An 11,171-nucleotide genomic window follows, 5' to 3' on the forward strand; every position below is an offset into this window, starting at 1 on the left:
GGTGAGAAAAGTGTGCATGTGAGCATGTGGGGGGGGGGGGGGCCTGGAATTTTTTTGGGGTTTTTTTTAAAAAACGGGATGGGGGGGGGGGGGGTGTCCTGGATATATTTTGGGATTTTTCTAAAGAACTGGATGTGAGGTGAGAGAATGAGAGGAATCAGTGGCAGCTCCAAAGCTTCTAGTTTGAGGAAATGGAAGGATGGCAATATAAAGACGACGGTGAGGACAGCATATTAGAAATCCCTTTGTTAGATGATATGAAGGAATTACTGTTTTGCTAATTGTGACACTAGAATCATATTTTTTAAAAAGTATTTATCCCACCCCATACCTACTAGGATGGCTGCTATCAAAAACAAAAACCAAAACCAGAAAATAAGTGTTGGCAAGGGTTTGGAGAAATTGGAACCCTCATGCACTGTTGCTGAGAATGTAAAATGGTGCAGCCATTGGGGAAAACAGTACGGTGGTTCCTCAAAAAATTAAAAATAGAATTACCATATGACCTAGCAATTCCACTTCTGGGTATATGCCCAAAGAATTGAAAGCATGGTCTCAAAGAGACATTTTACATCCATGTTCACAGCAGCATTATTCACATAGCAAAAAGGTGGAAGCAACCCAAGTGTTCACTGACAGATGAATGCATAAACAAGATGTGGTATATTCATATAATGGAATGCTTTTCAGTCTTAAAAAGGAAGGAAATACTGATATATGCTACATTGATAAACATTGAGGCTATTATGCTAAGTGAAATAAGCCAGCCACAAAAAGTCAAATACTATATTTGTCTTCCAATTATTTGACTCCATTTATACGAGGTACCTAGAGTAGTCAAATTCATAGGTACAAAAAGTGGAAGGATGGTTTCTAAGTGCTGGAGTGGGGTGGGAGAGGGAAGAGAGGAGTTGTTTAATGGGGCAGAGTTTCAGTTTTAGTAAAAGAAGAGTTCTGGATGTTGTCTGCACAACCATATGAATGTACTTGACACTACTGAATTGTACTGTTAAAAATAGTTAAGATGGTAAATTTTGTGTTAATGTGTATTTTATAACAATTAAAAAAAATTCAACATATTCAGGAAAAGGAAAAAAAACCCTGAGTAAAGACCGAAAGAAGACTAGTAGTCAGACATTTAAAGAATGTGGCAGGATTATTTATAATTATAATGCCAAAATTGTATGTAGATAGCATAAGAAAAAGTAGGATACATTTAGAATAAAAGCAAGAAAGGCTGGCCAGTTAGCTCAGTTGGTTAGAGCATGGTACTGATAACACCAAGGTCCAGGGTTCAATCCCTGTACTGGCCAGCCACCAAAAAAAAAAAAAAAACAAAAAACAAGAATTATACTGCACTTTGTTAAAAAACAGAAAGTGCTCATCTAGTAAATGATATACACTGAAACATTTATGGGCAACATGACATGATTTGTGGAATTTTCTTTAAATATTCTAGGGAAAAAAAGTGGTGGGAATACAGATGAAACAGTAATAGCAGGATACTGATAAGGGTGGGTGACGGGCATCGGTGAGTTCATTATTCTATTGTCTCTACTTTTGTTTATGTTTGAAAATTCCCACAATAATTTTTTTTTAAGGAATGGTTCATTCTTAAAAGAAAGTAAACAGATGACTAAAGTACTCATTGAATTAAGCAAGACCTGAAAGATCAGGAGTGTGTATGTTTACAATATCTGGCAATGCTGGCAAATGAAATGAACTTACCTACAGTTTCTTCTGTTTTTAGCTGGCTAGTACAGAGATCTGAACCCTTGACCTTGGTGTTACAACCCCTTGGTCTGGCCAGTTGAGTTAACAAGCCAGCCCTACAGCTTCTTGAGAAGTCATTCCTAGGCCATTCAACAAACACTTACTGAATGCTTATTATGTCTCTAGCACTATGTTTGATTTGGTAAATAGATATGAAAAATATAGTCCTTGCCTTCAATGTGCTAAGAGTCAAGATTAGAGAACAAAAAGTAAAATATCAATTAGAATATATTTCTATATAAATAAGCAAGGGCACTTACTATAGGACTATAGAAGAGGAACTTCTAGACACACTTACGGATGGAGGCAAAGGGCACTGGATAAAGAAAGCTTCCTAAGTCCTGCATAATTAAGCTGAGTCTTGATGAATGAGAACAAGTCAACCAAGTAAAAAGGAGGGTAGGGATCTGGGTTGTGGGACTAACATGGCACATTAAGGAAATCACAAGTATGGTTTAGAATGACTAGAATATCAGGTAGGCGTGAAGAAGTGGTTCAAAAGTAGAGGGGCTGTTTGCAATAATAACACTGTGAGATGGGAATGATATGTGACTGGTAGATGCTTAATGTGTTTCGAATTGAACAGTTAGGGGGCCAGTGAAGATTTTATGCACGGAAATGATATAATCAGATCTGCATTTTGGAAAGAACACACTAGCGGCCAGGATGACAACAAGTTGGAGAAAAGTGAGACATGAAGGAGGTAAACAAGTTAGGAGGCTAATGCAGTAATTCAAGGGAGGAAAACAGGGTCTGGACTAAAGCAGTTGCATTATGATGAAGAGAGCAGATTCAAGAGAATATTTAGGGGTAGAATGGATATAGAATGGTAGAGCTTCATGTTGTTGGGTATCACGGAGATGTAGAAGATGAATAAGTCTTGGAGATTTTATATATATATATATATAATATATATAATATATATACAAATAAATATATGTAATGTTTTAAGTATGTATATATATTAGGTAGTGTCAAAGATGCAGTTGGTACTGAAGAACAGGAATTTGTGTGTCATTGATTGGTAATGTCATTTTCTGCAGCAGGGCTCTGAACCTAGGATGAATGCAGAGAAGGAAAGTTAGATTCTCCTAGAATTAGAGCTGTTCCATGTGGGCTTAGTGAGAGGACAGGGAGGCAAAAAGATTTTTAAAGACATTGATAAGAAAGTGGTTGGAGTAAAGGAAATTAAGCCACAGGAGTGGAGAAAATGCGCCAGAGATTTGAATGAAGTTTCAAGAGCTGGACTGTAAACTATATTCCTTAAATTTGCAATTGGGTTAATGTAGATTCTCAATCTGCCTGACTCTGCTTATTTTCACATGTCCAGACTCCAACTTCCAGAGAGATGTAATGTGACTACAGGTATCTGATTATTTCTCTCTGTTTCCCATTGAGATGGAATATCAAAAAGAAGAAATAATCTACCATGAGAAAACAGTAGGGATTATGGGTTTCCATATGTCAGAAACTTGAAGATGTGTCTGTTAAATATAGTGCAGATGGATTGGATAAAAGAAAACTCCTGTGGGTTGATCTTTAAAAATCATTGTCACACTGTCTCACTTGGTTTACAGGACAACATATTCTCTTGGTTTTTCTCCTATCCCATGGGGTTTTCCTCCCCACCTTCTACCCCAAAGTCTTCTCTGTTGGCTCCTACTCTTCTCCTGATCCATCAGTGTAGGAGTTTCAGAGGACTTGGTCCTTAGCCCTCTTCTCTACTCGCACTTCCTTATGAATCTCTTCCAACCTCATGCCTTAAAATACTATTTATAGGCAGAAAATTCTCAGATATATCCCCAGCAGATCTCTTTTCTGAACTCATATACAAATGCCTATTCAACACCTCAACTTCAGTGTCTAAAAGACCTTTCAAATGCAACATGTCCAAACTGAATTGCTGCTCCATTCTTAGTCTTTCCCATCTTAGTAGATGATAATTCAATCCATCTAGTTGCTCTGGCCCAAAACCAGTTGTAAAAACTGTGAAACCATTGGCACAATCCACACTTAGAAAAGATCATTCCTAAAAGAAGATTCCCTGTGATCCTTTACATCCATTCTTCCTTCATCCCCCACTCCAGGAAACTTTATCTGCTTTTTGCCTCTATAGATTAACTCGCCTTTTATATAAATGAAATCATATAGCATTTACTTTTCTGTGTAAATTACTCAGCATAACAATTTTGAGATTACTTCATGTTATTGTGAGTATTGGTAGTTTAGAATGTTTTTATTTTATGGGATAGAAATACCACATTTTATTTATCTACTCAACTGTTGATGGATATTTGGGTTATTTCCATTTTGGTTATTATAAATAAAGCTGATATTAATATCAATATACAACTCATTGTGTTGATATATATTTTTCTTTCTTTTGGGTAAACACTTATGAGTATTTACCTAGAGTCACATGGTAGGCTCCTTATGGCCCTTGTACTTTTATATGAACTTCAGGTTTTGCTTACTAGTTTCTGTACAAAAGTTAGCTGAAATTTTGATAGGGATTGCACTAAATCTGCCAATTTGGGGAGTATTACCATTTCAACAATACCAAGTTCTCTGATCCATGAACATTGGGATATTTTGCCACTTATTTAGATTTTCTTTAATATACTTCAACTGTGTTTTGTGGTTTTCAGTGTACAAATGTTGTACGTCTTTTGTTAAATTTATTCCTAAGTATTTTATTCTTTTTGATGTTATTGTAAATGGAATTGTTTTCTTAATTTCATTTTTGGGATGTTCATTGCTATTGTATAGAAATACAATTGATTTTTATAATAGATTTATTGGTAACTCACATACCATACAATGCATCCATAATAATTAATTTTTGCCTATTGATCTTTTTGTTTTTTTCATTTTAAAAGCATTTTATTTAGACAACTAAAAACAATTGGATGTTCAGAAGCATTGTACAATGAAAGAGAATCAAGCCAGTTACTTTATCGTGTATTCCCTCTTCTTTACAACTAAAGCAAAAAAAAAAAAAAAAAAGGCATTTTGCTTCAAGGGAAAAGTCAGAAAAATAGGCCACTATATATTTCTTCTTCAGAATAACATAAAAAGCTACAAGAAATCTAGCTCTGGAAGGCCAGTGATTTTCTTTGCTTGCTGGTTTTAGTCCATAAGTTGTATACTATTTATGGCATATGCTCGATGCTCAGGCCTTAACTTCAGGAGCTGAATAACAGATCAAATCTGAATTCTCTGAAGCAACTTCTTTTAGCTCCTCTTCTGTAGTCTCTGGAAAACCAATTTTTGGCTTTGCCAGCTGACCACTGTCTTCTTAAGGAAGCACACATTTCCCAGGGCCATATGTTTTTCCTGCCACAGTTTGCCATAGTCTCATTGTTCCTTCTTCAGAACCACTGGCATAGAGTTCTCCATCAGGAGGAAAGCTCACACAGTGAACAGGACCAAAGTGTCCTTTGTAGGATTCTAATTCTTCTCCACTATTAGAATCACACTTACAAAGTTTAAAATCGTCATCGCCTACAAGAAATTCTTTCTCAGGATGAAGAGATGAAGAATTGATGGATGCAGGAGCTTGAAAGGATTTGACTGGGTCCGAACTTACTGCACTGTGAAAAGCAATAGATCTTCCATATGTTATAACCAAGATCTCTCCCTCAGGAATATATTCCATACTATTAACACACATATTAAAACGTAGAGATTTCACTTAAGTCTTAGGAGCATGACCCCAAAGGTGATCAGTTTTATTGTCAGCTGGAAGAACCTGTTTATCTTCACTGCACCACATAGGCTTTTGAATTCCAGAGGTGCAACCACTGACTTCCTGAGGTTCTGCTTCAGGTTTGTTTGAGTCAAATATGCATAATAATTTATCCTGTCCCCCCCGTCAACAAATAATTACTATCCTGTGTGAAATTCACAGTCTTGACAGTGTGTTTCAGAGCTAGGGTCATCAACTCACCTCCTGAGACAGCATCCCACACTTTGGCCGTGAAATCTGGAGCTGCTGTGGCTGCTTTGGTGGCATCCTTATTCAGTGTTGCACCCCAAACAATACCTTTATGACCCCAAAATGTTCCAGTCTGGCCTACTGTATCACCCCAATATAGCATAGGTTTACCATCTTTGCAAGTGCCGATTAAGAAATGCTCATAAGGCATGGTGCCACTGAAAGCCAAATCAACCTGGGCGGCATGTGGCCCAAGCGGGAGAGTGGCGTCTGCCTCACTGGCGAGCAGAGGGGAAGCGTCTTTTCTCTCCTCAGCTGCTGCTCCTCAGCTCCCCAAGGCGCCGGCCCTGACACTGGGACTGGGCTAGAAAACAGAAAAAGGGGGCCAATCCGAGATTAGGAGAAGGTTAGGGTGGGGTCAAGGAAGTCCGCCCTGTGCAAGTGACAGTCGCCCTGAGGGAGAGAGCGTAGGAGGGAGAAAGGGGGGGAGGGGAGATCCACAGAACTGCAATTTTTGCCAATTGGTCTTTTATTCTTCAACCTTGCCAAACTCATTTATTACCTCTAATAGGTTTGTTGTTGTTTTGTTTTTGTGGATTTCTTAGGATTTTCTATAAACAAGATCATGTGTTCTGCAAATAGAGAAAGTTTTACTTTTTTCTTTCTAGTCTGGGTTCCTTTTATTTCTTCTTCTTGCCTAACTGCCCTGCCCATACCTCCATTACAATGTTGGATAGAAGTGTGGAGAGTAGACATCCCTGTCTTGCTCCTGATCTCAGGGGAAAAGCACTCAGTCTTGCACCACCAACTGTGTTAGCTGTGGGATTTTCCAAGATGGTCTTTATCAGGTTGAGCAAAATTCCATCTATTCTTAATTTGTTGAGTGTTTTTTTATCATTACAGAAAGTTAGGTTTTGCCTAACACTTTTTCTGCATCTGCTGAGATAAGCATGTCCCTTTTTCTCTTTATTCTATTAATAAGGTGTATTAAATTGTTTAATTTTCATATGTTAAACCAACCTTGCATTTCTGGAATAAATCCTACTTGGTCATTGTATAATCCTTTTTACATATTGCTGAATTCAGTTTGCTAGTATTTTGTCTTACTCTTTTGTCTAGAACTTGGTAAAAAAATGTACTATTTATTTGGCTCCTGCAATCTTCACAATTACCTTTTCTGAGAAACCTTCTCTGATTTGCCCCTACCCCAAATAATTCAGTATGTGATCCCATAGCACAATAAGTAGCATTTATCCCGCTAGACTGCTATGTCTGTTTACTTGTCACTCTCTCTGATACTTGAGAACAGACTATATTTTCTTTACCATTTTATCCCAGTATCTAGCACAATCACTGATTATTAACAATTTGGGGTCTCTGGGAAGCAAATATCAGATTTTAAAAGAACATGAACAATGATGGAAAGGAGATTATGTGACAAAGGTTAAATGTAAGAGAGTGGCTGAGACACAGAATAGTCTCAGGAGGGTTAAACCTAAAATGAACTGAGATTTGAAAAATATGGTGACAACAAAACTTCTATTTAGCTATATTAAGAATGAAAATATATCAAGGAATGTTTGGACTTGTGTTTCTGGGATTGTTTTACAATATTTATGGATGACAAAGAGCAGAATTTCTCAGCTCTTAAGTTGCTTCTGTTTTTTTTTAAATTAAAAAAAATTTTTTTTATCCACTAAGTCATATGCTACTTTCTTTTCTATCAAGTAGAGTTTTCTTCTAACTGGAAAGGGGAGAATAAATATTGGAAGAGATGACAGAAGTCAAAAAGCTCTGAATGAGTTATCTCCATCCCAGACATATTACATCCCAGTTAAGGAAAGCATTTACATATAAGATCACAGAACCATTGACAATAATCTTTTAAGAAATCAAAGAACTGATTTTCCTCTCCCCCCTCAGTGCCTAACTTGTCAGGCACTTAAGGATCAATTCCTTCAAGAAAAATTCCCTGAGATTTCCAGGCTGGGTTAGATCCCCTTCTCTGAGCCCCATAAGCAACTCTTGCATACCATTATTACTCATTCTATCTCATTCTTACTTTAAGGAACTGTTTGAGTCTTATTAAACCTTGACGTCTGCACCTTAAGTGATGAGTAGCTCATCTAGTTGAAGGGAGGAACAGACCTCTTTCAGGCAGAGAAGACAGCATGAGCAAAAGCATCAGAAAAAGACTGATGTTTTCTAAGGCAAAGAAGATCATCCTGGAAAAGATTAGGGGCTAGATCACTGGAAATCTTGCACATCATGTTAGAGAACTTGGTTTCTATGCTGCAGCTAGCAGTTATCAAAATGAAAAATATATTTTTTAAAGTAACAGACCATTATTGAAAGAAAAATTACACAAGAAAGCTATACAGGATGAATAAGAGTTGGATGGGCTAGGTCCCAACTGCTTGGCTTCCTGCCAATTCTCATTTTAACTCCCAAAGTGGTATGGCACAAAGTGTAGTCTGCAGATCACCAATATCAGAATTATCTGAGATGCCTTATATAAAAAAATGCGGGGCCGGCCTGGTGGCGCACTGCTACAGTGCGCCACTTGGGAGCATGGCGGCGCTCCCGCCGAGGGTTCGGATCCCACATACAGACCGGTTCCTGCTCACTGGCTGAGCGAAGTGCGGGGGCAACACCGAGGGTTGCAATCCCGTTGCCGGTCCCGGTCCGGTACGGGTGCGACACTGAGGGTTGCGATCTGTTGCCAGGACACGAAAAAAGACAAAAAAAAAAAAAAAAAGGAAAAAAAAAATGCAAATTCAGGGGATGACCCCAAAGGTCTACTCAATCAGAAGCTGATGTTTTCAGGTGAATTCTTGTGTCCATTAAAATTTAAAAACCAGACATTCTGTAAGACAACTTGACCAGAATCTTTTAAAGAATGCCAGTGTTGTGAATGACAAAGAAAGGCTGAGCTGATGACAATTAAATGCAATTCATGATCCTGAATTAGATCCTGAATCAGGGAAAATTTTTGCTCTAAAGGACAATATTGGGACATTTGGCAAAATTTAACTTGATACAAAATATTATTGTATCAAAGTTGATTTTCCTGGTTTTAATGTAAGAAGATGTTCTTTTTGTTGGAGAATATATGCTGGAGGTTTTTAGGGGTAGAGGAGTGTGATCCTACAACTTATGCTGAAATGGATCATGGAAAAAATATAGATACATAGATGGATAGATAGAGTTTTTTGTTTTATTCTTGAAATTATTTCAAAATTAAAAGTTAAAAAATTAAAAATAATTAAAAAGTAAAGGCTAAAACAACTGAAGCTCCAGTCTTAGAGCAGTGCCAGCTTCAACCCCTGTTAGATGACTGCCAATCACTAAAAGTCTTTAGGCAGTAGTGTTCCATAGTCCGATTTTGTGTTTTTGGTAAATCACTTTGATGGTAGGAAGAAGGGTGGAATTAGGATGATTATATGAGGGGTCTTCCAAAAGATCATGGAAAGATTCATATTACTTTCTAATTCTATTTTTCCATAAACTTTTTGAAGTACCTTCATATTGGTGGCAGGAGAACCAATTAGAAACCTATAGTACTCCTGGTAAATGGATGATAAGGGTCTCAAAAAAATGATGGTAGATAAGATGGAGAAAAAGCTCATGAAGTAAAATCAGCTGGATTCAGTGGCTGACTGGATATGAGAGATAGAAGTGAAAGGGAGAAAAAAAGGATAACTATCAGGTTTCTAGCTTAAGAGGTTATGTAGATAGTACTGCTACCAATGTTGTAGAGAATACAGGAGGAGTATTTACTGTGGAATTAGATGAAGTTGAATTTGGGTATGTAGGACATCTGTGTGAAGATGTAGAGCAGATAGTTAAATGTAAGAGTCTAAAGCTTTGACAAGAGGTCAAATATATGTATATATATGTTTGAGGGGGGTCGTTGAAAAGTTCATGGATAGATTTATATTATATTTTAATTCCATTTTCCATGAACTTTCTGAAGTACCCTTGTATATAGATATATATCCACACAATATGTATATAGTATAACAATATGACATAATCAAGATCAAGAGTTTGTGAAAGGCTGAACCTAAGAAGATTGAATTTAACAGGAATAAATTTAAGGCCCAGCATGTTGAACAAAAATGCCAACTTAAGGAGTAGAGAATGGATGAGACATAACTTAGCAATAGCATTATGAATAGAAAACCTCACAGGCTTGAGAATTTAGTAAAGTTGCAGGATGCAAAATCAACGTACAAAAGTCAGTAGCATTTCTATATAGTAATAGCAAACTGAAAAAGAAATCAAGAAAACAATTCCTTTTACAAGAACTATTAAAAAAAATGATACCTAGGAATAAACTTAACCAAGGAACCAAGGAGGTGAAGGATCTCTAACCTGAAAACTATAAAACCTTAAAGAAAGAAATTGAAGAGGACACAAATAAATGAAAATATCCCATGTTCATGGATTGGAAGAATTAATATTGTTAAAATGACCATGCTACCCAAAATGATCTACAGATTTAATGCAATCCCTATCAGAATATCAATGACATTCTTCACAGAAATAGAAAAAATAATCTTAAAATTCATATGGAACTGCAAAAGTCCCTGAATAGCCAAAGCAATCCTGAGAAAAATGAACAAAGCTGGAGGCATCACACTACCTGAGTTCAAATTATACTACAAAGCTACAGTAACCAAAACTGCATGGCACTGGAATAAAAACAAGTACATAGACCAATAGAACAGAATAGAGAGCCTAGGAATAAATTCACATACCCACAGCCAACTGATCTTTGACAAAGGGGCCAAGAATACATATTGGATAAAACACAGAGTCTTCAATAAATGGTGCTGGGAAAACTGAATATCTACATGCAGAATGAGACTAGACTCCTACTTATCACCACATATTAAATCAATTCAGAATGGACTAAAGATTTAAATGTAAAATCTGAAACTATGAAAAACTACTAGAAGAAAACACAGGGGAAAAGATTCATGATATGGGGCTGGGAAAGGATTTTTTAAATTAAGACTTCAAAAGCACAAGCAATTAAAGAAAAAATAGATAAGTGGGATGACATCAAGCTAAAAAGCTTTTGCACATCAGAGGAAACTGTTAACAGAGTGAAGAGAACCTACAGAATGGAAGAAAATAATTGCAAAATATACTCTGACAAGGGATTAATATCAAGAATATATATGGAACTTAAACAATTCAATGGCAAAAACACAAATAACCCAACTGAGAATTGGGCAAAAGGATCTTAATAGACATTTCTCAAATGAAGACATACAGATGGCCAACAGATACATGAAAAAATGCTCAACATCACTAATCATCAGGGAAATGCAAATGAAAACAATGAGATACCACCTCACCTCGGTTAGAATGTCCATTATCAGGGCCGGCCCGGTGGCGCACTGGATAGTGCGCTGCTTGGGAAGCGTGGCGGCGCTCCCGCCCGAGGGTT

The 11,171-nt window shown here is 37.0% G+C and overlaps 1 protein-coding gene, 1 non-coding gene and 1 pseudogene across 2 annotated transcripts in view; 1 reads left to right on the top strand and 2 right to left on the bottom strand.

Moving 5' to 3' along the window:
* LOC103601417 (cytosolic carboxypeptidase 3-like) overlaps window positions 1–11,171 on the bottom strand; it is a gene marked incomplete at its 5' end in the record, with an annotated part of 23,617 nt that overhangs the window by 1,054 nt on the left and 11,392 nt on the right. The gene's annotated exons all lie outside the window — the stretch shown is intronic.
* TRNAI-GAU lies at window positions 1,240–1,313 on the top strand. Its single transcript has one exon. It is a non-coding gene; the product is annotated as a tRNA-Ile (tRNA).
* On the bottom strand, window positions 4,830–5,714 carry LOC103601415 (annotated as a pseudogene).

The sequence above is a fragment of the Galeopterus variegatus genome, unplaced genomic scaffold (genome assembly GCF_000696425.1).
Source record: "Galeopterus variegatus unplaced genomic scaffold, G_variegatus-3.0.2 Scaffold3726, whole genome shotgun sequence".
Taxonomy (NCBI): domain Eukaryota; kingdom Metazoa; phylum Chordata; class Mammalia; order Dermoptera; family Cynocephalidae; genus Galeopterus; species Galeopterus variegatus.